This window comes from Panthera onca, chromosome B3, assembly GCF_046562875.1.
Source record: "Panthera onca isolate mPanOnc1 chromosome B3, mPanOnc1 haplotype 2, whole genome shotgun sequence".
NCBI classification, from domain to species: Eukaryota; Metazoa; Chordata; class Mammalia; order Carnivora; family Felidae; genus Panthera; species Panthera onca.
In genome coordinates, this window is record NC_138344.1 from 9,480,372 (window position 1) to 9,505,861 (window position 25,490).

The 25,490-nt window shown below is 44.0% G+C and overlaps 2 long non-coding RNA genes across 2 annotated transcripts; one reads left to right on the forward strand and one right to left on the reverse strand.

Moving 5' to 3' along the window:
- Positions 1-161: 161 nt before the first annotated feature.
- On the forward strand, positions 162-9,261 carry LOC144616734 (uncharacterized). The gene is made up of 3 exons (XR_013556434.2): positions 162-5,535; positions 8,695-8,850; positions 8,989-9,261. It is a non-coding gene; the product is annotated as an uncharacterized LOC144616734 (long non-coding RNA).
- LOC132668720 (uncharacterized) lies at positions 5,609-17,269 on the reverse strand. The gene is made up of 3 exons (XR_009605725.3): positions 16,262-17,269; positions 8,958-9,002; positions 5,609-5,883 (listed from the first exon to the last, which is right to left on the reverse strand). It is a non-coding gene; the product is annotated as an uncharacterized LOC132668720 (long non-coding RNA).
- Positions 17,270-25,490: the final 8,221 nt, after the last annotated feature.

Consider the following 25,490-nt stretch of genomic DNA (forward strand, 5'->3'; position numbering starts at 1 on the left):
CAACTTCTCATCCTCCCGTGAGCCACACAGAACCAAGCGGTCCTCCCAGGTTCTGCTCCCGCCTACCCCCTCTGAGGACACTGGCCCCACTTCCTCTCTTTTCTCCCTGCTCCGCCCCCACTCCCTCTGGCCTCATTGCCACAGCTGGATCTTACTGCTCCTGAAAGACTTTGGTTCCTTCCCCGGGGGTGGACAGAATCAGGGATCTTGCAGGAGACTTGCCTGGAAGGGCATCTCTCTTCAAAGGGTCGCAAACCCTAGGACCCAGGCCTTCTTTTTCATTTCGTGGGAAATGAACATGCATCCAGTTCAGCCAATTCAGCATGCATTTATTAGCATCCACTCCCCGCTAGGCACCGGGAACACAGTCTGCCGTGGCTTGGGCTGCAAAAATGAAATGCCACAGACTGGCTGGCTTAAACATTTACTTCTCATGGTTCTGGAAGCCGGAAGTCCAAAATCAAAGTGCCGGAGGGTTGGTTTCCTCTGAGGCTCTTATCCTTGGCTGGCAGACGGCCACCTCCCTGCTGTCTCCCCACATGATTACTTCCGTGCAGGATGGTCCCTTGTGTCTCTTCCTCTTCTTATAAGGACACAGCCATATTGGATTAAGGGCCACCCTAATAGCCCCATTGCAACTTTATCACCTCTTTTAAGACCTCATTCTCAAATACGGCTATATTCTGAGGTACCGGGCTTTAGAGGTTCAACACGTGAGTTTGCGGGGGATACAATTCAGCCCGTAACACGGCATTAGCAAGAAATATTCCCTGCTCCTCTGGGAGCTCAGAGGTAAAATGGCCCCTATAATCTAAGGCAGTTTTTCAAAGATCTTGTAGGCAGCCTGAGGTCTGGAAAAGGTAAAAAGCCTGTCGTGGCTCTGGTCGCAGAAGCAAGGGCAGCAACCACACCTCAACCCAGCACCTCCGGGGAGTTCTCAAACCCATGCAGGGTTCACAGTGAGATCTGGAAAAGTAGTAACAGCTAGCATCTCTTAAGCACTTAGTATGGGCCAGGTGCCATTCTAAAAGCGTGAACGCGTTAACTCTCATAACAACCCATGAGGAACTATCATCCCACTTTACAGATGAGAAGGGGAGCACAGAGAAGAAAATGACTTCCCTCCTACACCGGAAGCAAAGTCCTGGAGCCCAGGACCTGTGCTCAGGGGCCTTACAGAAGCCATGAACTACAGCAAGCATCCCTGATCACAGCATCATCAAATCTGCTGCTGATGATGATTGAGATGATGGTGTAGAAACTTCGCTCCTCAGCACCCTGCAGGGAGGGGCTGCGGGCTCCAGTTTTCTCTTTTCATTTTACCAGTCCTATTATAAGTGCTTTTTGTTGTAAGACATCTGTAGTGTTTCTGGAAGTGACATGTGAATTATGAAGGAATAACCCTTTCCTGTGCAGGCCCCCTTTATTCAGCCCTTCAGAGGGGAGTGGAGAGATAGCCAGACAGACAGAGTAAGAGAAGGTTTGCTAAAGACATGACCTAGGCATTCAGTCAATGTTAGAAGAAGTCTGTGGGGCTCTTCAAACTGTCGGTCCTGGCTGTGAATCTGTCCCACCATACGCTATCTGACACACCAGACAAACAGCATGTTTTTTTTTCTGAGTTTTGTTTCCTTATCTGTAAAGCAGGGTATCCCACGGCATGGGGGGTGGGGGGTGGGGGGAGGATGCCCACATCAAGTGAAACCTGGAACACCGTAGGGATTTAGTATGCACGAGTCCCCTTCTGTACAGATGTTCCTGGAGGGAACGTCACCGGAGGCCACTGGCTGGTCTGGGGTCACTCCAAGTAGGAAACTTCTGATGTGCTTTCTTGGCTACCTCTGTCTTGTGGGGAGAGGGCTGGGGACTTTGAACCGAGGTCAGATTACCCCACCTAGGGGCCCCCTGCTGGGGACAGAGACAGATCCCTCTGAAGGCGCAATTAAGCATCATTTGCATTTCTTATAGAGAACAGATGCTCATTTCCATCGAAACGTTCCCATATGGCCTGGCCTTGTTGCAATTTCCATCAAGGGCTGGTCTTGAATTTTACAATTAAAGGTGTCCCTCGGCCACTGACAGAAAAGGAACTGAGTTTCCATTTGGTCCCAGAGTTCCTTTGTTTGTCTCAGACAACAGGGAAGCCAGCCCTCTGGCCCAAAGTCCCTGCTCGCTCTCCCTGTCCTTCCCGCTGGGGGGAAGGGATGGGGCCTGTGCTCCAAACCCCGCTGCACAGGCTAACTTCTGCATGTGGAATCCCCACCTGGGGGACGCCCACATCTGAAGGTAACCACAAGTAACACTTTGCCCACCTCCCGGCAGTCCCTGTGCTTTCCTATTTTTGCAAGAACTGTTCCCCCTTGCCAGCCAGCTGGGCTCCCTTGGGAAGAACCGAACCCTTGGTGTGCCATGTATTTTTTTAGCAACGGGCTGTTCACCTCCTGGCCCTTGCGATTCCCTCCTCCCCAGGTGCTGCCAGATGCTAACTCTTGTGCCCCCAGGCTATGCCCTACATCTGGGACTCAGCCTGCCCTCCCAAATAGCCTCCCAGGTCTCCCTGAGCTTTGTCTTCTATCATGTGACTGTCTCCACACCCCATTCCCTCAGGATCTTGATGGGCTCTGAATTCATTCACTGGCTGTGTGACCTGAGTATACATCTCACCCTGTCTGAACCCTTGGCTCCAAATGTTAATTGGGGGTGCTAACACCCACACTGTTGGCCGCTATGATGAGTCCATGAGATAACAAACAGAAAAGTTTCCTTCCCCTTTGCTGAGTGACAGGAAGGTTCCAGGATGGGATGAGGCATGGGCCAAATTTCTGACCCCTGACCACCCTCCACCAAGTGACTGCCCCTGCCCCAGCTCAGAGACCCCTGCCCCAACCCTACAGATCACAGAAAACCTGAGCAGAGATTCCCCTGTAAGCACTGGGTTTAAAGGAGAACCGCTTCCTGCTGCCAGGACTCCATGGCTTTCCACAAGTTCACCGAACAAGGCTTAGGGTGCTATGTTGGTGGCTCACTGAGAGGTTGCAGCCCTTGGATGGAGGCCACAAAGAACAGACAGATTTGGTGCATCTTTGCATGTAGCAATTGTTTAACACATGATTTTATGGGGTTAAACCAACCGCCCTACTCAGAACCACCCTCTCACACCCTTTTCCCAGCTGAAAATTTAGTGAACAGGATTCTTTGCTGTGGGACCCACACGGAGGGCATCGGAAGGGCCCTAGCCAAGAAAGCTAGCTGGCGTCACCTTGGAGCCCAGTCTGTGGGCTCACAGCAGTGAAGTATGTCTGTTCTTTTATGGGTCCCTTAAAACCACCTTCTAAGGAGCCACTTCCAGGGCTGTGGAGCCATCAGGAAAGCTGAACTGATTTTTGCCCTTTGTGCTACTGACGTCAGAGGCACAGCAGGCAGATCAGAACATTGGTGGGATGCTACATTCTGGCACTTTGTGCTAGACTCTGCCGACCACACATGGATGGCTGTTTAGGAGTGATGTAAAAAGTCTGGTGGAAAGAGCCCTGGAGTCATCTGGGATTTTGGAAACATAAGCTTGCCAAGTGTAGCTGACGCTTCTGGTTGCCCACTCAGCACGCATTTCTCGCCCACCCTCCTTTCCTCTTAATTCAGAACAGGCATCTGCCCTCCTTCACTCAGCCTTGTGCTTCTAGAGGACTCCATGTAAGCCCAGGCTGTGGGGCGAGTCCAGATAAGTCTCAGTCAATCATGGGTTCCCAAATCTTTGCTGGTGATGGATTTAGATATGGGCACCTGTCATCTTTCTGGCCAATAGGACACAAAGGGAAGTCTACTGGCAGACTCCTGGGAATGTTTTCCTTGCCCTTAAGAAGAGACCTAAACCAGATATAACCTCTTCCTGCTTCAGGACCTTGTGACTGAATATGATGTCTGGACCTGTGCCAGCTACCTGGTCTCTAGCCTAGGGGTGGGTCAGACATATGGAGAGGCATAGAGCCCAAAGACTCACAGAGAAACAGAGAACTGGAGCCCAGCAACCTCCTGGGCTTGTCCTGCCTATGACCTTCCTATGAAGTTGAGTTGAGGTTGGCCGTGCAGGCTCCCTCCTGATATACTAAGTATGCTTGGTCAAGAAGTATGCTTGGTCAAGTCTCTCCGGGCCTCATTTTCTACAATGTATAAAACAGTTTGCTTTCCTCAAGCTACCCTGGGAAGAATACCTTCATGGTTGATAAATATGGCACCGACCCATACTGGGGCATATAGAAAAAGATCGTATTCCTTGACCTACGACCTACGGTGGCAGCTAATAGAATCGTAATAATAGGGTGCTTTTTATTTTGTATATATTAAAAATTCTTTTGGTTGCATTAGTAGTCACACAACTTGAACCTGGCTTACACACAAATGAGAACTAATGATAAGGATATGGGCCTGTCTCACAGCACTCAAAGCTTGGAGTGTGATGTGGTCTTTTTTTTCTTTTTTTAACACTTATTCATTTTTGAGAGACAGAGAGAAACAGAGTGTGAACGGAGGAGGGGCAGAGAGAGAAGGAGACACAGAATCCAAAGCAGGCTCCAGGCTCTGAGCTGTCAGCACAGAGCCCGACGTGGGGCTCGAACTCACGAAACCGTGAGATCATGACCTGAGCTGAGATCGGACGCTTAACTGACTGAGCACCCCAGGCGTCCCAGAGTGTGATTTGGTCTAAAGAACACATTCAAATCCACATTCCAGATGCCATCAGACCACCCCCTCTACACTGTGTTGAATAGTGTCCCCCAAACTTTGTGTCTGTGTGGAAGCTCAGTGACTTTATCTGTAAATAGGGTCTTGGCAGATGCGATTGGTTAAATTAAGATGAGGTCACACTGGGTTAGGGTGGAGTTTCAATGCAGTGACTGGTGCCTGTGTAAGAAGATATGCAGAAGGCACATAGAAGTGGTGAGAAGATACACAGGGGAGAATGCCATGTGACGACAGAGGTAGAAGTATTGAAGTGTTAAGTCCACGAGGCAAGAAAACCCAGCGAGTGCCAAGAGCCACCCGAAGCCAGAAAACAACGCAAGGAAGGACCCGCCCCTAGAGCCTTCAGAGGAAGCATGGCCCTAACGTCTTGATTTCAGGCTTCTAACCTCCACAACTGTGAGAAAATAAATTTCTGTTGTTTTAAGCTACCAGGTTTGCGGTGATTTGTTAGGGCAGCCCCAGGGAACTACTACGCACACCTTCTACTCGTCTGTTCATCCTGGTTATATGGGTTTCTCTTTTCCCTCTGGCCACAGACCAACCCGTGTCCTCCTTCACTCCTCCTTAACGTAGCTGCCACACAGCCACATAGCACATAGCTGCCAAAGCTTACGGATTTGACACTTGCCAATCAAGCTCCGAGGAAGGGGGGTGTTTTCAAGCTTATCTATCAACAAACAATGGGGTAAAAAAAGAAAGAAAGCAAACTGATTCTTAAAAAGCCACAAATCTAGGCTGAGCTATGAAAGACTTGAGGATGGTCACCAGTGTTTTGGAAGTGCTAATGACACAATTGTAAGTAAATAATTGGTTGTCCTTACCCCGTGCTGTCTGCCTAGAATCATGAGTGGATGGTATTCAGCTCTGTGCAAGGGGAGGTAAGAAGTGACCAAATAGGGGCACCTGGCTGGCTCAGTCAGAGCATGCAAACTTTGATCTCAGGGTCATGAGTTCAAGCCCCACATGGGGCATGGAACCTACTCAAAAAAATTCATTTAATAAAATAAAATAGAAGTGGCCAAATAAAACTGTGCTCTTGTTTCAATCCTCATCTCTGCAGACATTTCCCAGTTACAGTGAGGAAACTGAGGCACGTTTTCAGAAACTTCCACAGTGAATCCACTTTGTCCAATTTCATTATTTCTGGCAAAGACAGAATCACATGATAAAAAAAAACTGAGTAGATACAGATAAACAGCCAAAATATGCCCACATTTATCTTAGAAAGTCTCAGCCACATCTGCATGGAAATGGATGAAGCAAGTCTTCAGAGGCTGGTTGGTTAATATTTCCACAAGAAGAACTCCAGTGATGTACTGAGAGGTAGGAAACTTTTAGCAACTTCTTGGCCATTTTCCTGGGTTGCTGGGTAATAACCTATACTGGTGAAGGCTCATCAAATCTCTGTATGCGAATTTCACAACTTTGTAGAATCATTACCACAAAATTTCCTGTCTAGCCACCCATATTGCTTACATATAACTGGTACAAAGCCTTGGTTACTGAAGGGGACTTTTGAGAACTACTTCGAGCCCTTTTGAAAAGTCAAGTTATTCCCCAGGTGTATTCCTGCATAATCGGTGTGATTTTTAAAAGATATTCTGGGTCTCTTCTTGTGGCAAAGTAAGTTCCTTTGGTAGGGTTTCTCAAGCAGCCTACGGTCACCATTAATTTCAGCCTTTTCCATGGCAGATCAATCCTGAGATCAAACATAGATGCCTTCCTGTCAATAACTGCCCCAATACACTGCTACAAAGTGGCCAAGATAATGTGATAAAAACCTATTGAAATGACAACAGTTTTCCCCATGAAATGCATCCTTTGTGGGCAGATCATCCATATTCATTAGTGAGTAGTTTACATTCTTTAGGCAGTTTCTCTCTCAGTCACCCTCTCCACACCAAGTCTGAGACACAATCTGATCTCGCATTACACAGGCAGTAACTGTGAAATTTCATCCTCTCTGCATCCCAGCATCCTGTAGACTTGGGGGAGCCCACTGTGAGAGAGTGTCCAGTGTAGAGGGGCGGGGGCTGGGGATCAACATTCACTATGGCTCTTCAAGAGTTTTTAAACAGAATATCATCATTAGGACAGAAGGAAAGAGTCCCCTGATCCATAAAACAGTGCTGTAGTTCAACATGTGGGTTTGCTCTTACAAGAGTCCCCAGAAAGCAGAAAGATAACATGTTGGAAGGATTTGAGATGCTAATAATCCACATGAAGTGCTTAGCACAGTGCCTGATACGTGATGGGCATTCAATGAATGTTAACTGCTCTTATTATTTGAAATGATGGAGTTTCTCTCTTAACATCCAGGATAATTCCTTACACTTCCATAGCAGCCTAATCTCTAGACGACAGTGTTCTTGGGCAGAAGAAGCTGGTACCTAACATTCTGTGGCCAAATACAGCTCCAGACCCACAAGGTGCAGCAACCACGGCAATCCATAGAGGCTGCCTTCCTGGAAATGTACTAACCTCTCCTGGGAAGCCAAAAGCCTGCTTGACGCTCCCAGCCCCCACCCAACCCCTGATGCTCTGAGTTCAAGGCCAGGGAATGCCCTTTTTAGTCAAGGTAACATGGTTCAGCAACGGCTACCATTTGTAAAGATAAATACAAAAGAAAATGAGTAGCCCTGGGAAGGCTCCAGGCACTTGCTTTAAGTTTTAGTAGGTTCAGCATAGACTGCACGAGCTGTTCCTTAGGAGCTGTGAGCCCTTGAACGGTAGTCATGGCAGCAGAAGTAAAACCTGGAAGTCCATTGTTTGTTATTTCCTTTTTTTCTCCACTTCTGTGTCTGATCTGTCTCAGTGATACAAGGCATCCTGACTTGGTTCTGGGTGGTCTTCCTCTGTTGACCTCATCATTGAAACACTTTGCTACCCCCTTGGGATCCTGGGAGGAGAGGTTATAAAGCATCAAGAAACTTTAGGAACTACAGGGACTCCTGAAAGTATCACAAGACCAGTGATTGGGCATCTGTTGATGAGCTTGGGCAAGGTCAAGTATTGCTACATCTGCCTCCTCCCAGAAGAGATGAGAGGCTGTGCACTAAGCCCCAGGCATATGACATGGGTGCTGCCTTCATCCAACATCTGTAGATTTCCCCAGTTACACCAAAATCTTTAAGCTCAAAGAATCCCAGCTCCTCTGTGGACTACCTGTGAGAAAATTGAGCAGCCTCAGTTCCTTCATCTGTAAAATGGGAATAATAATTGTATCTACTTGGGGAGCCTGGGTGGCTCAGTCGGTTGATCATCCGACTTCGGCTCAGGTCATGATCTCACAGCTCGAGAGTTCGAGCCCCTTGTCGGGCTCTGTGCTGACAGCTCAGAGCCTGGAGCCTACTTCAGATTCCGTGTCTCCCTCTCTCTCTGCCCCTCCCCCACTCATACTCTGATTCTCTCTCTCTCAAAATAAGTAAACATAAACAAACTTTAAAAAAATAATTGTATCTACCCTATAAGGTTATTGTGAGGTGGAAAAGTATATGTTAAACATTTAGCACAGCATTAGGCAAATGGTAAATGCCCAACAGATGTAGCCCCTGCTCTTTGAAAGTTTGCATTATGCCACTTTACATTTTTTTAAACTTTTCTTTAAGTATTTATTTATTTGTTTTTGAGAGAGCACAAGCAGGGGAGGGGCAGAGAAAAAGAGGGAGACAGAGAATCTGAAGCAGCCTCCAAGCTATCAGCACAGAGCCCAACTCAGGGCTAGATCTCGGGAACCAAGAGATCATGATCTGAGCCAAAGTTGGATGCTTAACCAACTGAGCCACCCAGGTGCCCCCTTTACTTTTTTTTTTTTTTAAACATGCCACTTTGCTTTTAAGAAAAACCTACACTGGTACCTGCTGTTGCTAACCAAAAGAAACTTAAGAATATTTTTGTTTTTACCAAAAAAAAAAAGGGGAAAAGCAAAAACCGTGTTGAATGTTTGTTTTGCAGCGAACCGCTGTAGAGACAGCACCCACCGCCAAGCCCCTGCCCCCAGAACTGCACTCATATGCCAGCATCAGCCTCCAGAGGTCTGAATTGTGTCTGCGAGCACCTGTGCTTTATCTCGATTTATTTTGTGCATCCGTTCGCAAGACGTGTCCTAAGGTATCAGAAAAACCTCAGAGGTTACTTTTTGGGTCTGGGAACACTCAAAACCTTTTCCATATAAATTAATAGTAATTGCTTCTTTGCTTTATGCTATTTCAACTTACGAAAGTTTTCATAGGAATGTTCTACTTTCAGATAGCCAGGGAGACCTGTATAGAGAAGAAACAGAAAAAAAGAGAGAGCATGAGAAAAGCCATTACCAGGGCAAGTATTACAAGCCATTAAGTACCTTCTAGTGACACTCGTAGCATAGATCACGGATTTGTAATCTGGAGTTCATGACTCCTTAGAGGAACTTAATTAAATCGTATGCTTATGAGCATTTTCTTTATGCTTTCTTCTTGTGAGAAGTCACAAGCTTTCACCAGATTCTCAGATTCCCTGCTCTGGAAAAGGTTAAGAACTACCATAGCTTCTATTTCTTAAAAAGAAATTCCTTCTGTATGTAAGAGATGAATCACTGGGTTCTACTCCTGAATCCAAGACTACACGGTATGTTAACTAACTTGAATTTAAACGAAAAAAAATAAAAATTAAAAAAAGAAAGCTGTTCTGGGGCGCCTGAGTGGCTTAGTCGGTTAAGCATCTGACTTCAGCTCGGGTCATGATCTCACAGTTCGTGGGTTCAGGTCATGCGTCGGGGTCTGTGCTGGTGGTGCAGAGCCTGCTTGGGATTCTCTCTTTCTCCCTCTCACTCTCTGCCCCTCTCCCACTTGCACAATAAATAAATAAATAAATAAATAAATAAATCCCTCTATCTCATACCCATTAGGATGGCTGCTATCAAACAACAAAATAGCAAGTGTTGTTGAGGACAGGGAGATTGGAACGCTTGTGGTAGGGATGTAAAACGGTGTAGCCACTGTGGAAAACAATACCACAGTTTCTCAAAACAGTAACCTAGAATAGCCATCTAATCCAGCGATGCCACTTCTGAGTGCATAGCCAAAAGAATTGAAAGCAGGGTCCCAAAAAGATATCTGCACGCCATGTTCATGGCCAAGATATGGAAGAGACCCAAGGGTCCATCAATGGATGAGGGGATAAACAAAACAGGGCCTGCAAACAATGGAATATTATTCTATCGGTCTGCCATCACAAAATGCCATAGAATGGGTAGCATCTACAACACGAATTTATTTTCTCCTAGTTCTGGAGGCTAAGACTCCAAGATCAGGTTTCTGGCTAGTTTGGGTCTGGTGAGAGCTCTCTTCCTGGCCTGCAGAAGGCCACCTTCTTGCTACGTCCTCACATGAGCTTTTCCTTGATGTTTGCACAGAGACACAGAGACTGAGCTCTCTGGTGTCTCTTCTCATAAGGACACTAATCCTATCAGATCACGGTCCTACCCTTATACCATCCGCAAACATTCAGTTCATAACAATTACTCATCCTTTAAAAGGAAGGAAATTCTGACACTTGCAACAATATGGATCCATCTTGAGGACAGTGTGCTGAGTGAAATAAACCAGTGGCAAAGACAAACCGTGTATAATTCCACTTCTAGGAGGGAACTAGTAGTTAAACTTATAGAAACAGTCAGTAGATTGATGGTTTCCAGGGGCTGAGGGTGGGAAAGAAAGGAATAGGGACTTATTTTAATGGACACAAAGTTTTAGTTTTACAAGATGAAAGGAGTTTTGGAGATTGGTTGCACAACAATATGGATGTGCTTAATACTGTTGAACTGTACATTTGAAAATGGTTAAGATGACAAATTTTATGTGAGGTGCCTTTTACCAAAGTTAAAAAAAAAATACGAAACAAATAAATAAAGCCCCACTGAGGGCATTGTTCAATTCTTGCCCCGAATGGAGCATATACCTTGAAATGAGATAGACCTGGGATTATCTCTGACCTTCCAGTAGACCTGAGCATGAACTTGAACAATCTACAAAAATGCTCTTAAACCAGAAGCACCTGGGTGGCTCAGTCAGTTGAGCGTCCAACTCTTGTCCGCATTGAGCTGTGCTGAGTGTGGATCCCGCTTGGGATTCTCTCTCTCTCTCCCTTTGCCCCTCTCCCCTGCTCACACACACTCTCTCTCTCTCTCAAAATAAATAAACACTTTTTTTAAAAACGTTCTTAAACCAAAATGTACATTTTATCTTTCAAGTGACTAAATCTTATTGAGCACCAGATTCCCTAAAGACTTGTTTGGGCCTCTATCAAAAAATTTCCAGTGGTCAGGCTGTTTAACAGCCCTGGAATGGGTTCTCCAGCCTTTGCTAGACTTGGTAACCTTAACTGGTCCATGCATTTTTGGGACTGTGCACTTTCTCTGTTCCGCGTGTTTATTCCAGACAGCATTTTATTTCAGAAATAAAGAACATCACCCCATTGGCATTAAACTTGGTGAGGTTGTTCGCCAACACGGTACCTCATGAAGCTACCATGAACACCTGACAAAGACCCTTTTGGTTATTTAGACACATCTGGTCCAACTCTGTAATAGAATCATTGAAACCAGGCTCTTAGTTTCACATCAGAGAGTAGCTGGAATTCACCCCATGAGATGGTTGACACAGAAGGGCCTCAGCAATCATTTCTTCTCTCCCCCTTGCATTTAAACATGAGGAAATGTAGGCCCTAAGAGGGGTAAGGGACTTGTTTAGTAGAAATTAAAGGTAGGAAAAGGAATCAAACCCAGGCCTTCGGAGACCAAGTTCAGACATATTTCTACTATAACAGGTTGCCTAACAAAAATATAAGTGCCTCATGAGTTTCCAAGCCATCTCTGCTCAGAAACCTAGCCAATCTTCTCCGTATTGCTTCAGCTTTAATATATGCACTGTCAAAAGGAACATATATAAAAATGAACATTGTTAACGATGATAATTAAATCCTGGACTCATCTCTACATTCTGCTATAACGGCATGCATCACATCATCTTATAACTGTCTCTTTGCTGGCCCACCTCCCCTTCCTCCTCCACCAGACTGTAGATCCCCTGACAACAGCGATTGTCTTATCCCCAGCCTCGAGCACAGTACCTGATACAAGGCTGACCCCAGATAGATGGCAGTTAGACCATTGATTGGGCAAGCGAGGTATGTACCGTCTATAATGGCAAATATTCATTTCACCCCTTAGTCCTAGAGGAAGCCAGGTGTCTGGGAAAACCTATGGCATATGCAGAGGCCCCAGTGAATTGCCGAGCCTAAGAGAATTCTGCAGATGCCTTGCAGGGTTTTTTTTGTTTTATTGCTTTATAATAAAATTAAAGCCTCATATGCATGTCAGGAAGCAGAATGGCTGAATCAAATATTTTAGCATGTTGCGAATTTTAAGCATAAGATCTGCTCTATTTTCAGAATTAAGTCAGTTATTCATTAATCCTTTATGTATCAAGAACCAGGGTGGCCCAGCCAAAGATACGCCATCTGGCAACCAAAAGCGATTTCAAAATAAGCTTAACTCCTTCATTTACGTTTCTCAAAAACCATGAAGTGGAACTTTAATATACAGTCCAGAGAAGCCATTATTAGAAAGGCCTGACCATTTCCTGACCATTTCCCTCGCTTTCCTGTCATTGCTTCAGTACCGGCACGCTTCCGGATCAAAGTGGTAGAATCATACCACAAAATGATCTCTCCCGCCCCCAACCCATAAAACAGTCCTTAATTCATTTTAAAAAGGTATAAGCCCTCACTAGAAAAGAGAATAAGCGGCAGGACACAAATAGAAGATTTCAACAGCATTCTGCAAGACGGTTAGCCCCTGGAGGGACACACAAGAACAACTACTGAGCGAGCAGAAGTCCCAACCAAGAGTGACGTGACCGGCATTACGCTCAGAAAGGCTCTCAGCCTGCCTTGAAGGCATACAGAGAGGCTTGAGATTCAGAAACACTTGGTAGAAGTGAAATGTGAGGCTGCCACGGAGAATTTCAGAAGATGTATATATGGAGCTAGTGACCTCACCACCACTGTCCCCTGACACCATACCTCACACACACATGTAGAAACACAGACACCTGGAAGCAATACAAATTCCCTCCAGGCAAACAATCAGACAACTTCTTAAAGCAATTGAATGTTCCAGGGAAAAGAACTCTGTGTTCTGGCGTTGAGAGGCCCAAGATAATAGAGAGCAGTCTTCCTGATCCCCCTGAGACAAAGCCTTCCATTCGAGAAGCCCCACCTACAAGACGCAAAAGGATGTAATCCTTCTAAAGGGAAATGTAGCAATACCAAACAAAATCACATATGCACCTGTTCTCTGACCATCAAGTCCGCTTCCACGAATTTACCAAATGATACATACTCAAAACTATGCATAAGGCTATTCGCTACAACTGTATTTTATTTTTTATTTTTTTTTAACGTTTTTTTTTTTTTATTTATTTTTGAGACAGAGAGAGACAGAGCATGAACAGGGGAGGGGCAGAAAGAGAGGGAGACACAGAATCCGAAACAGGCTCTAGGCTCTGAGCTGTCAGCACAGAGCCCGACGCGGGGCTTGAACTCACGGACCGTGAGATCATGACCTGAGCCAAAGTCGGACACTTAACCGACCAAGCCACCCAGGCATCCCGCTACAACTGTATTTTAAAAAGGTATAAGCCCTCACTAGAAAAGAGTGTATTTGGTGGGGTTTTTTCTTCAGTTTTTATTCAAATTCCAGTTCGCTAACATACAGGGTAATATTAGTTTTAGGTATACAATATAGTGATTCAACACTTCCATTCTTCACAACCGTACTCCTTGAAACCCATCACCGATTTAACGCATCCCCCCACCTACCGCCTGTCTGGTAACTATCAGTTTGTTCTCTGTACTTAAGAATCTGTTTCTTGGTTTGCCTCTCTCTTGCTCTCTCTTTTTTCCCCTATGAGTGAAATTATATGGATTTGTCTTTGACTGATTTATTTTGCTTAGCATAATAGTCTCTAGTCCCATCCTTGCATTGCAAATGACAAGATTTCCTTCTTTTTATGGCCGAGTAGTATTCCATTGTGTATTTATATATATACATATATAATGTATATGTATATACATATAATGTATATGTATGTACACATATATGTACACCACATCTTCCTTATCCATTCATCAATCAGCGAAGACCTGGGCTGTTTCCATAATTTGGCTATTGTACACAATGCTGCTATAAATAAAATAATGGGGTGCATGTATCCCTTTGACTTAGCATTTCTGTATTCTTTGGGTAAATACCTTGTAGTGCAATTGCTAGGTCATAGGGTAGTTCTGTTTTTATCTTTGGAAACTTCCATACTGTTCTCCAGAGTGGCCATGCCAGTTTGCATTACCATCAACAGTCAAGAAGTTTCCTCTTTCTTCACATCCTCACCAACACCTGGTGTTTCTTGTGTTGTTGATTTTAGTCATACTGACAGTGTGAGGTGACATCTCATTGTAGTTTTGACTTGTACTTCCCTCATGATGAGTGATATTGAGCATCTTTTCATATGTCTGTTGGATATATATATATATATATATATATATATATATGTATACATATATATCTTCTTTGGAAAAATGTCTATTCATGTCTTCTGTTCAGTTTTTAATTGGATTATTCATTTTTTATGTGTTGAGTTATATAAGTTCTTTATAGATCTTGGATATGAACCCTTTATCGGAAATGACATGTGGAAATATCTTCTCTTATTCCGTGGGTTATGTTTTAGTTTTGTTGATTGTTTCCTTCACTGTGCAGAAGCTTTTTATTCTGATGAGGCCCCAATAGTTTATTTTTGCTTTTGTTTCCCTTGCCTCAGGAGACATATCTTGAAAGAAGTTACTATGGCCAATGTCAAAGAAGTTACTGGCTGTGTTCTCTTCCAGGATTTTTATGGTTTCAGGTCTCACATTTAGGTCTTTAACAGATTTTGAGTTTATTTTTGCATATGGTGTAAGACAGTGGTCCATTTTCATTCTTTCCCATGTAGCTGTCCAGTGTTCCCAGCACCACTTGTTGAAGAGCCTGTCTTTTCCCATTATATATTCTTTTCTGCTTTGTCAAAGATTAATTGACTATACAGTTGTGCATTTATTTCTGGGTTTTCTTTTCTGTTCTATTGATCTATGTGTCTACTTTTATGCCAGCACCATAGTGTTTTGATTACTACAGCTTTCTGGTATACCTTTGAGTCCAGAATTATGATGTTTCCAGCTTTGCTTTGGTTTTTCAAGATTGCTTTAGCTATTCAGGTCATTTGTGCTTCCATACAAGGTTTAGAATTGTTTGTTCTAGCTTTGTGAAAAATGTGGTTGGTATTTTGATAGGGATTCCATTAAACCTGTAGATTGCTTTGGGTAGTATTGACATTTTAACAATATTTGTCCTTCCAATCCACAAGCATGGAATGTCTTCTCATTTCTTTGTGTCATCTTTAACTTCTTTCATCAGTGTTTTATAGTTTTCAGAGCACAGGTATTTCACCTCTTTGGTTAGGTTGATTCCTAGCTATCTTATTTTCGGTGCAATTGTAAATGAGATTGATGTTTTAATTTCTCTTTCTGCTCCTTTATTATTGGTGTATAGAAATGCAACAGATTTTTGTGCACTGATTTTGTATCCTTCAACTTTACTGAATTCATTCATCAATTCTAGCAGGGTTTGTTTGTTTGTTTGTTTGTTTGTTTGTTTTTTGGTGGAGTCTTTTGGGTTTTTGCAACTGTATTTGTAATAGTGAAAAACAGGACCCAAATGTCATCAGTAAGAATGGGTTGAATAAACATTGGGACATCAAAACAAAGCCCTGCAACTCCACAAAGAAATGAGGAAGCCACCTATAAACTGCTGAGTCTGTGTTCATGATATATTGTTAACAGAGGAGGAAAAATCAAAGCATCGAACAATGTTTACAGACTATGTTACATTTTATGTAAGAAGGGAGGAAATATGAATGTAAAAATATGTATTTATACTTTTTACATAATGGAAGAATAAAACAAAACCAATTTTTAAAAACCCTTACCTAAATGCTTACTTGAAACCAAATCTTTAAAATGCTCACCTAATTTTTTTTATTTATTTATTTTGTGAGAGAGAAAGAATGAGTGGGTTAAAGGCTGAGAGAGGGAGACAGAGAATCCCAATGCACTTTGCTCCGCATTGCCAGCAAAGTGCCTGATGCAGGGCTCCAACTCACAAACCGAAAGATCATGACCTGAGTCGAAACCAAGAGTTGGACGCTTAATGGACTGAGTCACCCAGGCGTCCCTGAAATGCCCACTTTAAAAACAGAGACTAGCAGACTCAATAAAAAAGCAAGACGTAACGATATGTCCTTTACAAAAAACACACTGTAAACATAAAGATGAAAACAAGTCGAAAGAAAAAGGTTGAGGAAAGACCTACAAAGACGCCAAGCATCAGCAAGCCGGTATGACCCTAAGAATAACAGGCAAAGTAAACTTCAAGAGACAGTGTACTTACAAGAAGTCAAGCAGGGCATTTCATTCCAGTAAGAGGTCAGTTCATCAAGAAAACATAACAATCTGGGGCACTTGGGTGGCACAGTCGGTTAGGCGGCTGACTTCGGCTCAAGTCGTGATCTCACGGCTCCTGGGTTCCAGCCCTGAGTCGGGCTCTGCGCTGACAGTTCAGAGCCTGGAGCCTGCTTCGGATTCTGTGTCTCCCTCTACCTCTGCCCCTCCCCTGCTCGCACTCTGTCTCTCTCTCTTTCAAAAATAAACATTAAAAGAATTTTTTTAATGAAAAAAAGAAAACAGAAAAAAAAAAAAAAAACATAACAATCTTGAGTGCGCTTCATAACACAGCTCCCAGATACATGAAACAAAATTTGACAGAAGTGATTTTCCCAAGAGTTCCCTGTACTTGAAGAGGCTAAGTCTCTCGCTTGTCACTTTCAGAGCATGCCTGGAGTTGACAGCCAGCTGCTTGCCCTGAGTTAACTTTTTTAAGGCTCCCCATGCCGTTACCGAAAGCCAGCACGATCCACAGCCTGTGCTAATCATTGCCCCTAAGTGTCCCAGTCCCCCAGCCACTGCATCAACAAATGCCTCACTTTCCCCTCCCCATCTTACACCTTATCCAAATTAACCACAGGCAGAGAGCGTCAACGGTGATGCCATTGCATGCCAGGTGTGATCACTCCCTTGTCACAAATAGTGGGGTCCTTAAAGACTTCAGTTGGTCTGTGATCTGGCTCTGACATTCTGTCTGTTTTCTGGGGTCACACCTGTTCTCAACTCTCTCCGAGTCTCCCAGACAGCAGAGCCTGAGACAGTCCCAAAGAGCTAGAGTTTGGAGAAGAGGGAATGAGACAGGGAAGTGGGAGAGCCATTAGGAGGATGGCCATTAGGAGGATGCCAGCTGGCCATTGCCTTAATGTGCACGGTCCTGTGAGACCATCTGTTTCTCAGCACAATCTGTCTAGGAGGGGAGAAGGGGGGGATGAGATCTGATCAACTGGCTCCCATGTCCACTGTCAAAGCGTGGCCCTGGGGATGCACCCAGTGGGGACCCCCATTGTCTGCCACTTCAGCATTAGCAGGAAAGCCTCTGGGCACGGGGGAAGAATCACATAGCATGGGCACAAAGGAGGTGCTGTCCAGGCACACACGATGGTGATCAGAGTCCATGGAAAGATGCTTCTAGAGGCAACAGCTCCAACAGGACATCTGAGGCAAAGAATCCAGATGGTACATAGGAGGGCTCTGATACAGAATATGTACAAAACCTACACCAAACAGTACATTCAAATGTGAAACGTTGGATGCTTTTCCCTCAAGTTGCAGAGAAAACAAAGTTGCCTAGGAGCTCCGTTTGTATCAAAAATGAACCTGGGGTCAAAGGGAGTTTGGTAAAGGAGAAGGAAGTAGGAACTATAAGGATTGAAAAGGAAAAAATAAAGCTGTTATTATTCATGGAGAATATGATTGTGTGCTTAGAAAATTCAGAAGAATCTATACATTAACTATTAATAATGAATTTATTCGAAACCATGAGAAAAAAGTCCGTTTAAAAATCAATTGTAGGGGCGCCTGGGTGGCTTGGTCGGTTAAGCGTCCGACTTGGGCTCAGGTCATGATCTCTCGGTTTGTGAGTTCGAGCCCCGCGTCGGGCTCTGTGCTGACAGCTCAGAGCCTGGAGCCTGTTTCAGATTCTGTGTCTCCCTCTCTCTCTGCCCCTCCCCTGTTCATGCTCTGTCTCTCTCTGTCTCAAAAATAAATAAATGTTAAAAAAAAAAATTTTTTTTAATAAAAAATAAAAATCAATTGTATTTTGGGGCACCTGGGTGGCTCAGTTGGTTGAGCATCTGACTATGACTCAGGTCATGACCTCACTGTTCATGAGTTCGAGCCCCACATCAGGCTCTCTGCTGTCAGCGAGGAGCCTGCTTGGGATTCTCTGTCCCCCTCTCTCTTTGCCCCTTCCCCACTTATGCTGTCTCTCTCTCTCAAAATAAATAAATAAAACTGAAAAAAAATCAATTGTATTTCCACATAGGAGCAACATGCTAATAAAAAATGAAATTTTAGGGATGTCTGGGAGGCTCAGTCGGTTAAGCGTCTGACTCTTGATTTTGGCTCAGGTCATGATCTCATGGGCTCTGTGCTGACAGTACAGAGCCTGCTTGAGATTCTCTCTCTCCCTCTCTCTGTCCCTCCTGCACAAGTGCGCATTCTCTCTCTCTCTCAAAATAAATAAATAAACACTTTCAAAACGAAATTTCAAAATAAATGCCACTTAGGGACACCTGGGTGGCTCAGTCGGTTAAGTGTCCAACTTCGGCTCAGATCATGATCTCACAGTTTGTGCTGACAGCTCAGACCCTGGGGCCTGACTCAGATTCTGTGTCTTCCTGTCTCTTTGCCCCTCTCCTACTCCCCCTTGTCTCTGTCTCTCTGTCTCTCTCTGTCTCTCAAAAATAAACATTAAAAAAGTTAAAATAAATTCCTTTTAGGACAGCATCAAAATCATCAAACATTGCCTGGCTTTGGAGCCTATGGATGTAGAACATATAGCTCAAAAATGATTATTTTTAAAAAGAGAAAACAAAACAAAAATACTCAGGGTTCTGGAGCTGTAGATTTCCATTTCCATTTCACTTTGTTCATGTTGCATATTTCTCCCTGGCAGGGTCCAGATCCCATCTATGTGAGAGTCTCTCTCTCTCTCTCATAGGGTGAGACCTGCCATGTGGATTGAAAGAAAAATAATTAATGGTAGAAATAATGCTGCAAGACTGCTTCTGGAGGGCTCCTGAGGAAAAGCCAAGCACGCTCGGGGATCCGGCACGGCAACTACACACAGCAGCCAGGATCTGAAAGCAGAGTGAAGAAATGTCACAAACCTAATGATGGAGCAGGAGACTGAGAGCCTCCGGCCCCTCTGTCCTTTGACATCAACACGGTGGTAATCGGATCTGCTCCACATCTCTCTGAGTCAAAAGGGAGACGACTTTTTTCTCACCTTCGGGAGAAGGAAGCTGTGTCACTTCCAAGGGATTCTGGAGAAGTTCCCTAGGGGTTGGTTGGAAGCTCTTCGAACACTTTCACCCACTACCGTACCCAGAGCCCTGGCACCTCGCCTCCCAGCCTCCACTCATTTCACCAACTGCCCCATTTTGTTTGTTTGTCTAAAATAAGTCTTCAAAGTGTGATGTTGCAACCATACGTCCCACACTTTGTCACATTCTGCCAGGACATTCTTTTGGGACTTTAGAAGCCTGTCTTGCCTGATATGTTAGACTCCAGGACCTTTTACCCACAGGGCACTTCGGCGGAGGTGACTAAGGTTGACAAGCTTTTAGAGGACCTACTGTAGTGTTAGGAACCAGGGGAAACACATGCGCTCTAAATATTAAAAAAAAAAAAAAATCAATATAAATACATATTTAAACGTCTATCAAATGTAACACGAGGCAGCTAATCGATTGCAGCTCCAGTCAGCTATTCGTTGGTTTTGCATGAATTACATTCAGTCTGGCTCCAGGGTTCATTTCCATGTGTTTTGGGCGGTGCAGTCTCTAAATTGAGCAGCGCCCCTGCCCTTCCGAAGTCTTACATGGCCCCCCCAGAACTCCCAAGGTGGATCTGCAGACTAGGACACCTTTCAGGAGTTTCACAGGGTGAAGATTAAATGAGAGCATAGAAATTCAAGTGCTTTGAAAGAAGTGTCTGCACAAATGCCAATAAATTTTTTAAGGTTCTTTGAGGACCTCTTCTGTCATTCTTTATCCTCTCCTTTTTCAAGATCAGAGAATGAGTCATGGCTCCCTGGAGACACTCCTACCCCCACCTCCTACTCCGGTTTCTCTGCTCACTCAATCCCACTCTAAATCTGCCACCCGGGCCCAGACAAAACGCAAGCAAAGGGAAATTCTCCGTCATTTCTTGTGCCCCACGGAAACTTGGTTTTTCTAAGTCTCACACATGGTGTTACACTATTTGCCAAGGGAAGCACCAGTTGAGGAAGGCTTTGGGACCTGGATTCCCAGGGGCAAATCTCGGGATGAGTAAGTGTCCCCAATGTCCCCTCTCCATTGTCATCTGTCCTGCTTGGAACCCTTCCCCATACCCCTTAAAATGTTCCTGGAATATTTAGCTCTTAGTTTTCTCCATGATCCAGGAAGAGGGGTGTTTCTTCCTGTCTTCCTCCCTATCTTTTTAGTTTGAAAGCTCCTTTCATCCAAAGCAGGATATTCTCTCATTACTGTTAATTCATGGGCAGAGGATGGTAATGATAATTATGACACTAATTATTGACCCAACTTCCTCCAGTCTGCTGACAGTGCAGCCATGAGAAGCAGTGCACTGCAAGACCATACTTCTATCTGGGGTTTCTCCAGCTGCTGTTTGGATGTTAAAAACCATATTCATGATCTCTAGCATTTACTAGAGAACAATGTGATTAATCAAAATTTTGTTTATGGTAAAAAATGTCCAGGGCGCCTGGGTGGCACAGTCGGTTGAGCATCCGACTTCGGCTCAGGTCATGATCTCACAGTCTGTGAGTTCGAGCCCCGCATCGGGCTCTGTGCTGACAGCTCAGAGCCTGGAGCCTGCTTCGGATTCTGTGTCTCCCTCTCTCTCTGCCCCTCTCCCGCTCATGCTCTGTCTCTGTCTCTTTCTCACAAAACATATTTTCAAAAATTTCACTGGAGTGTTAAAAGACCTCAAGTCAGGAAGAAAGCAACAGGTGTTCTCGGAGGAGCTAATATTTCCTCACACTTCACATCACCTTCTGTGCAGTTACAGAGGTACAGACAGAAATAGAAATTTCCTTCACTGCTCACCAAACCTGCTTCTCCACCATCTCTGCTCCATTTCTGAGTCTGACATTGTTCATTGAGTCACTCTCTGAACCTTGGAGGCATTTTCGATTTCTCTTTTACCCTCAGCGTTCCAGGCACTGTCAGGTGCCTCATCGACGGTGCCCCGTCTCTACCTGGCGAGCACTGCTGTTCCATCCAGCCTGTTATCCTGACTCCCCAACTGGCATCTGATTGGTCTCCCCACCTGGAGCCTCTACCCACATACCCTCCACAAACTGAGGCTTCCTACGCTGCAGACCATATCGTTAAGAGCCACAGAGATTCCCCTACCCCTGATAGTCGGGGTTAAGGGGTTAAGGAAATTGCCTTATATTAGCAAATTAGTCTTCTTTTTTTTTTTTTTTTTTAACGAGAAGTATTAATTTTACTAAGTTTCTTTTTCTTGCCTCTCTAAAACTCAGCAGGTAGAATTCTTACTGAATCTACTGATATGCTGTATCATATTAACATATTCCCCCCTTTTATGCCATTTTAACCCTCCTGAGATAAACGTTACTTCCTTGTGATAGCAGATAATTGTTTTCCATTGAATTCAGTTTGGTAGTGTTTTGTTTGGGATTTTCACAGCTATGATTTTCAATAATTAGGGGTTTGCAAAGCAGTGATTTTCCAACAGTCAGCTGTAGGGCCCTTGGTTTCCACGGAGGCCCTAAGTGTAGCTGGGGGCGGGGAGGAGGCCAGGGGGGAGGGCGGTGAACGCAGGTAAGAGGCTTCATGCTCTTGGCTCTGCCTCAGCTGGAGATGCTTCATTCTTCGAAACCTCCTTCACACATGGGGCTTCTACATGTGGTTTTAGTATTCACGTTGGAGTGAAAGGGATTGGTCGTTTTCCATCTCTTCATATATCCTGACACACTTGAAATAGGCACGGGAAATAGTCTGTTCCTTAAAATCATTTGGACTTGGGTCCTCTTAATTGGGGGGTGGGGGGGTGTAGTAAGAGGGTCAGTAACTCTGAAGACTTTTTGGATTGAAATTTGTATTGAGATCATTGTAGATGCCCATGCAATTGTAAGAAATAATACAGAGAGGTTCCTTGTACACTCTGCCCAATTTTCCCCAATGCTGATGTTTTCAAAACTACGGTATGGGCCGCCTGGGCGGCTCAGTCGGTTGGGCGTCCGACTTCAGCTCAGGTCATGATCTTATGGTTTGTGGGTTCCAGCCCTACGTCGGGCTCTGCGCTCACAGCTCAGAGCCTGGAGCCTGCTTTGGATTCTGTGTCTCTCTCTCTTTCTGTTCCTCCCCCACTCGTGCTCTGTGTCTCTCTCTGTCAACAATAAACATTAAAAACAAAACTAAAAAAAAAAAACATAACTATGGTAAGCTGACAGGATATTGGCATTGATATAATTTATCAGTCTTATCTGGATTTCCCCAGTTTTAGTTGTACTTGTGTGTGCGTGTGTGTAAGAAATATACAATTTTGTGGGTTCAGGTATCGACCACCACAGTTAAGCTACTCAACAGTCAACAGCCCCTACATCACAGGGATGCGTCATGCTGCCCTTGTATAGTCACACCCACACCCCTCCTGGCACCCCTTCCCCTACCCACTTCTCATCCCTGAAAATCACTACTATGTCCTCCATTTCAAAATGTTTTCATTTAAAGAATGTTATATGGGGACACCTGGGTGGCTCAGTTGGTTGGGCTATTGCACTTTTCATTTCAGCTCGGGTCATGAGTTCCAGCCCTGTGTCAGGCTCTGGGCTGACAGCACAAGCCTGCTTGGGATTCTCTCTGTCACCCTTTCTCTGTCCTTCCCCCTGCCCATGCTCACGCTCGCTCTCTCTCTCTCTCTCTCTCTCGCTCTCTCTCTCAAAACAAAATAAGAAACATTTTATAAAAAAGATATTGGGGTACCTGGATGTGGCTCAATCAGTTAAGCATCCAACTCTTGATTTAGGCTCAGGTCATGATCTCGCGGTTCGTCAGTTCAAGCCCTGCATGGATAGTGTGAAGCTTGCTTGGGATTCTCTCTCTCTCTTTCTCTCTCTCTCTCTCAAAATAAATAAATAAACTTTAATAAAAAAGACATTTATTTTTAAAAAAAGATGTTAATGTCTTAAAAAAATTTTTAACAAAAAATAAAAATGCTATCTGAATGGAACCATCCAGTGTGTGACCTATTGGGATTGGCTTTTGTCACTCAGCCTAAGTCCCTGGCAGGGCACCTGGCCAGCTCAGTCAGTGGGGCATGTGACACTTGACCTCAGGGTTGTAAGTTCATGCCCCATGTTGGGTGTAGAGTTTACTTTTAAAAAAATTGTTTTTAATGTTTTTATTTTTGAGGGGGAGAGAGAGACAGAGCATGAGTGGGGGAGAAGCAGAGAGAGTGGGAAACACAGAATTTGAAGCAGGCTCCAGGCTCTGAGCCATCAGCACAGAGCCCGATGCAGGGCTCGAACCCACAAACTGTGAGATCATGACCTGAGCTGAAGGCGTTTGCTTTAAAAAAATAATAAAATAAAACAAAGTCCTTGGCTATTCATTCAAGTTGTTGCCTGAACCAATAGTTTTTTCCCTTTTCATTGCTGAGTGCTATTCCATGACATGAATGACCCATGGTTTAACTGTTCATCTGCTGAATGACACCTGGGTTATTTTCAGTTTGGGGCTATTACAAATGAAACTGCTATGAACATCTGCATATGCGTTTTTGTGAGAACATAAGTTCTCATTTCTCTGGGATAATGCTCAATTGCTGGGTTAGATGGTAAGTGCATATTCCGTTTTATAAGAAACTGCCAAACTTGTTCTCCAGGGTGGCGATGCCATTTTGTATCCCCACTAGCAAATGTATAAGGGATCCATGTTTCTGTGTTTCCTCCCCAGCATTTGGTGTTGTCACTATTTTTTATTGTAGCCATTCTGATAGGTAGGTGGTGAGAGCTCATTGTGGGGTGGGTGGGGTTTTTGTTTTTGTTTTTGTTTTTGAGATATAATGGACATATGACATTATAGTAAGTTTCCAAGTTCATTGAGGGTTTTTTTTTTAATTTTTTTAAATGTTTATTTATTTTTGAGAGAGACAGAGACAGAATGCGAGTGGGTTAGGGGCAGAGAGAGAGGGAGACATAGAATCCGAAGCAGGCTCCAGGCTCCGAGCTGTCAGCACAGAGCCCTACGCAGGGCTTGAACTCACGAGCTGTGAGATCATGACCTGAGAGGAAGTTGGCTGCTCAACTGACTGAGCCATCCAGGCACCCCATTGTGGTTTTAATGGCTAATAAGGTTGAGCATCTTTTCATGTGCCTATTTGTCATCTCATACTCTTTTCAATAAAATCCAATATTCATGCCTTTTGCCTGTTTTCTTATTGGATTATTTGCTAACACTTTGATTGTTGAGTTTGAGACTTCTTTTTATATTCCAGAAACTAGTGCTTTGTTGGATGTGGGTTTGCAAATATGTTTTTTCCCCAGTGTCTAAATGTCTCTATACATTCTTTTTTTTTACTTAAAATTTTTTTCATGTTTATTTATTTTTGAGAGACAGAGCATGAGCAGGGGAGGGGCAGAGAGAGAGGGGGACACAGAACTCAAAGCAGGCTCCAGGCTCTGAGCTGTCAGCACAGAGCCCCATGTGGGGTTCGTATGAATTTTAGTATAAGCTTGTTTATGTCTCTAAAAACCCTACTGATGTAGTAATAAGAATTGTATTAAACCTATCAATCAATGTGGGGAGAACTGGCATCTTTACTAGGTTGTTTCACAATCTATACACACAGTATATCTCCATTTACCTATTTCCTCTTTGATATCTTTCATCAATTTTGTACACATAAAGTACCTGTTTTGTTACATGTATAATCCAATGATTTCATTTTCACTAGAGCCACTGTAGACATTGTGTTTCTATTTTCCTTTCTTGCATGTTCATTGTGATTGTATATAAATTCAATTGATTGCCTTGTGTTGATCCCGTATGCTGTGATCCTGAAAAAAATATTTATTAGTCTCTGAGGATTTTTTTGCATGGATTCTTTGGAATTTTCTATGTAAATAATCACGTCATCTGCAAATAAAGATAGTTTTATCTCTTCCTTCCTCATCCATCTGCTTTTAATTTACCTTTTCTTACATTTCTGCAGTGCCTAGCACTTCCAGTACTAGACTGAGTAACAGTGATGAGTGGACATCCTTGCCTCTTTCCCCATTTGAGAGGGACATCAGTCTCTCACCATTAAGTTTAATGTTTAGTGTATGATTTTTGTAGATGCTCTTTATCAAGTTGTGATAATTCCCCTCAATTCCAAACTTGTTGGAAGTTTTGATCACAAGTGGGTGTTGGATTCAAACGCTTTTTATGGATCAATTAATTGATATGATCATATAATTTTTGTGTTTTAGCCTATTG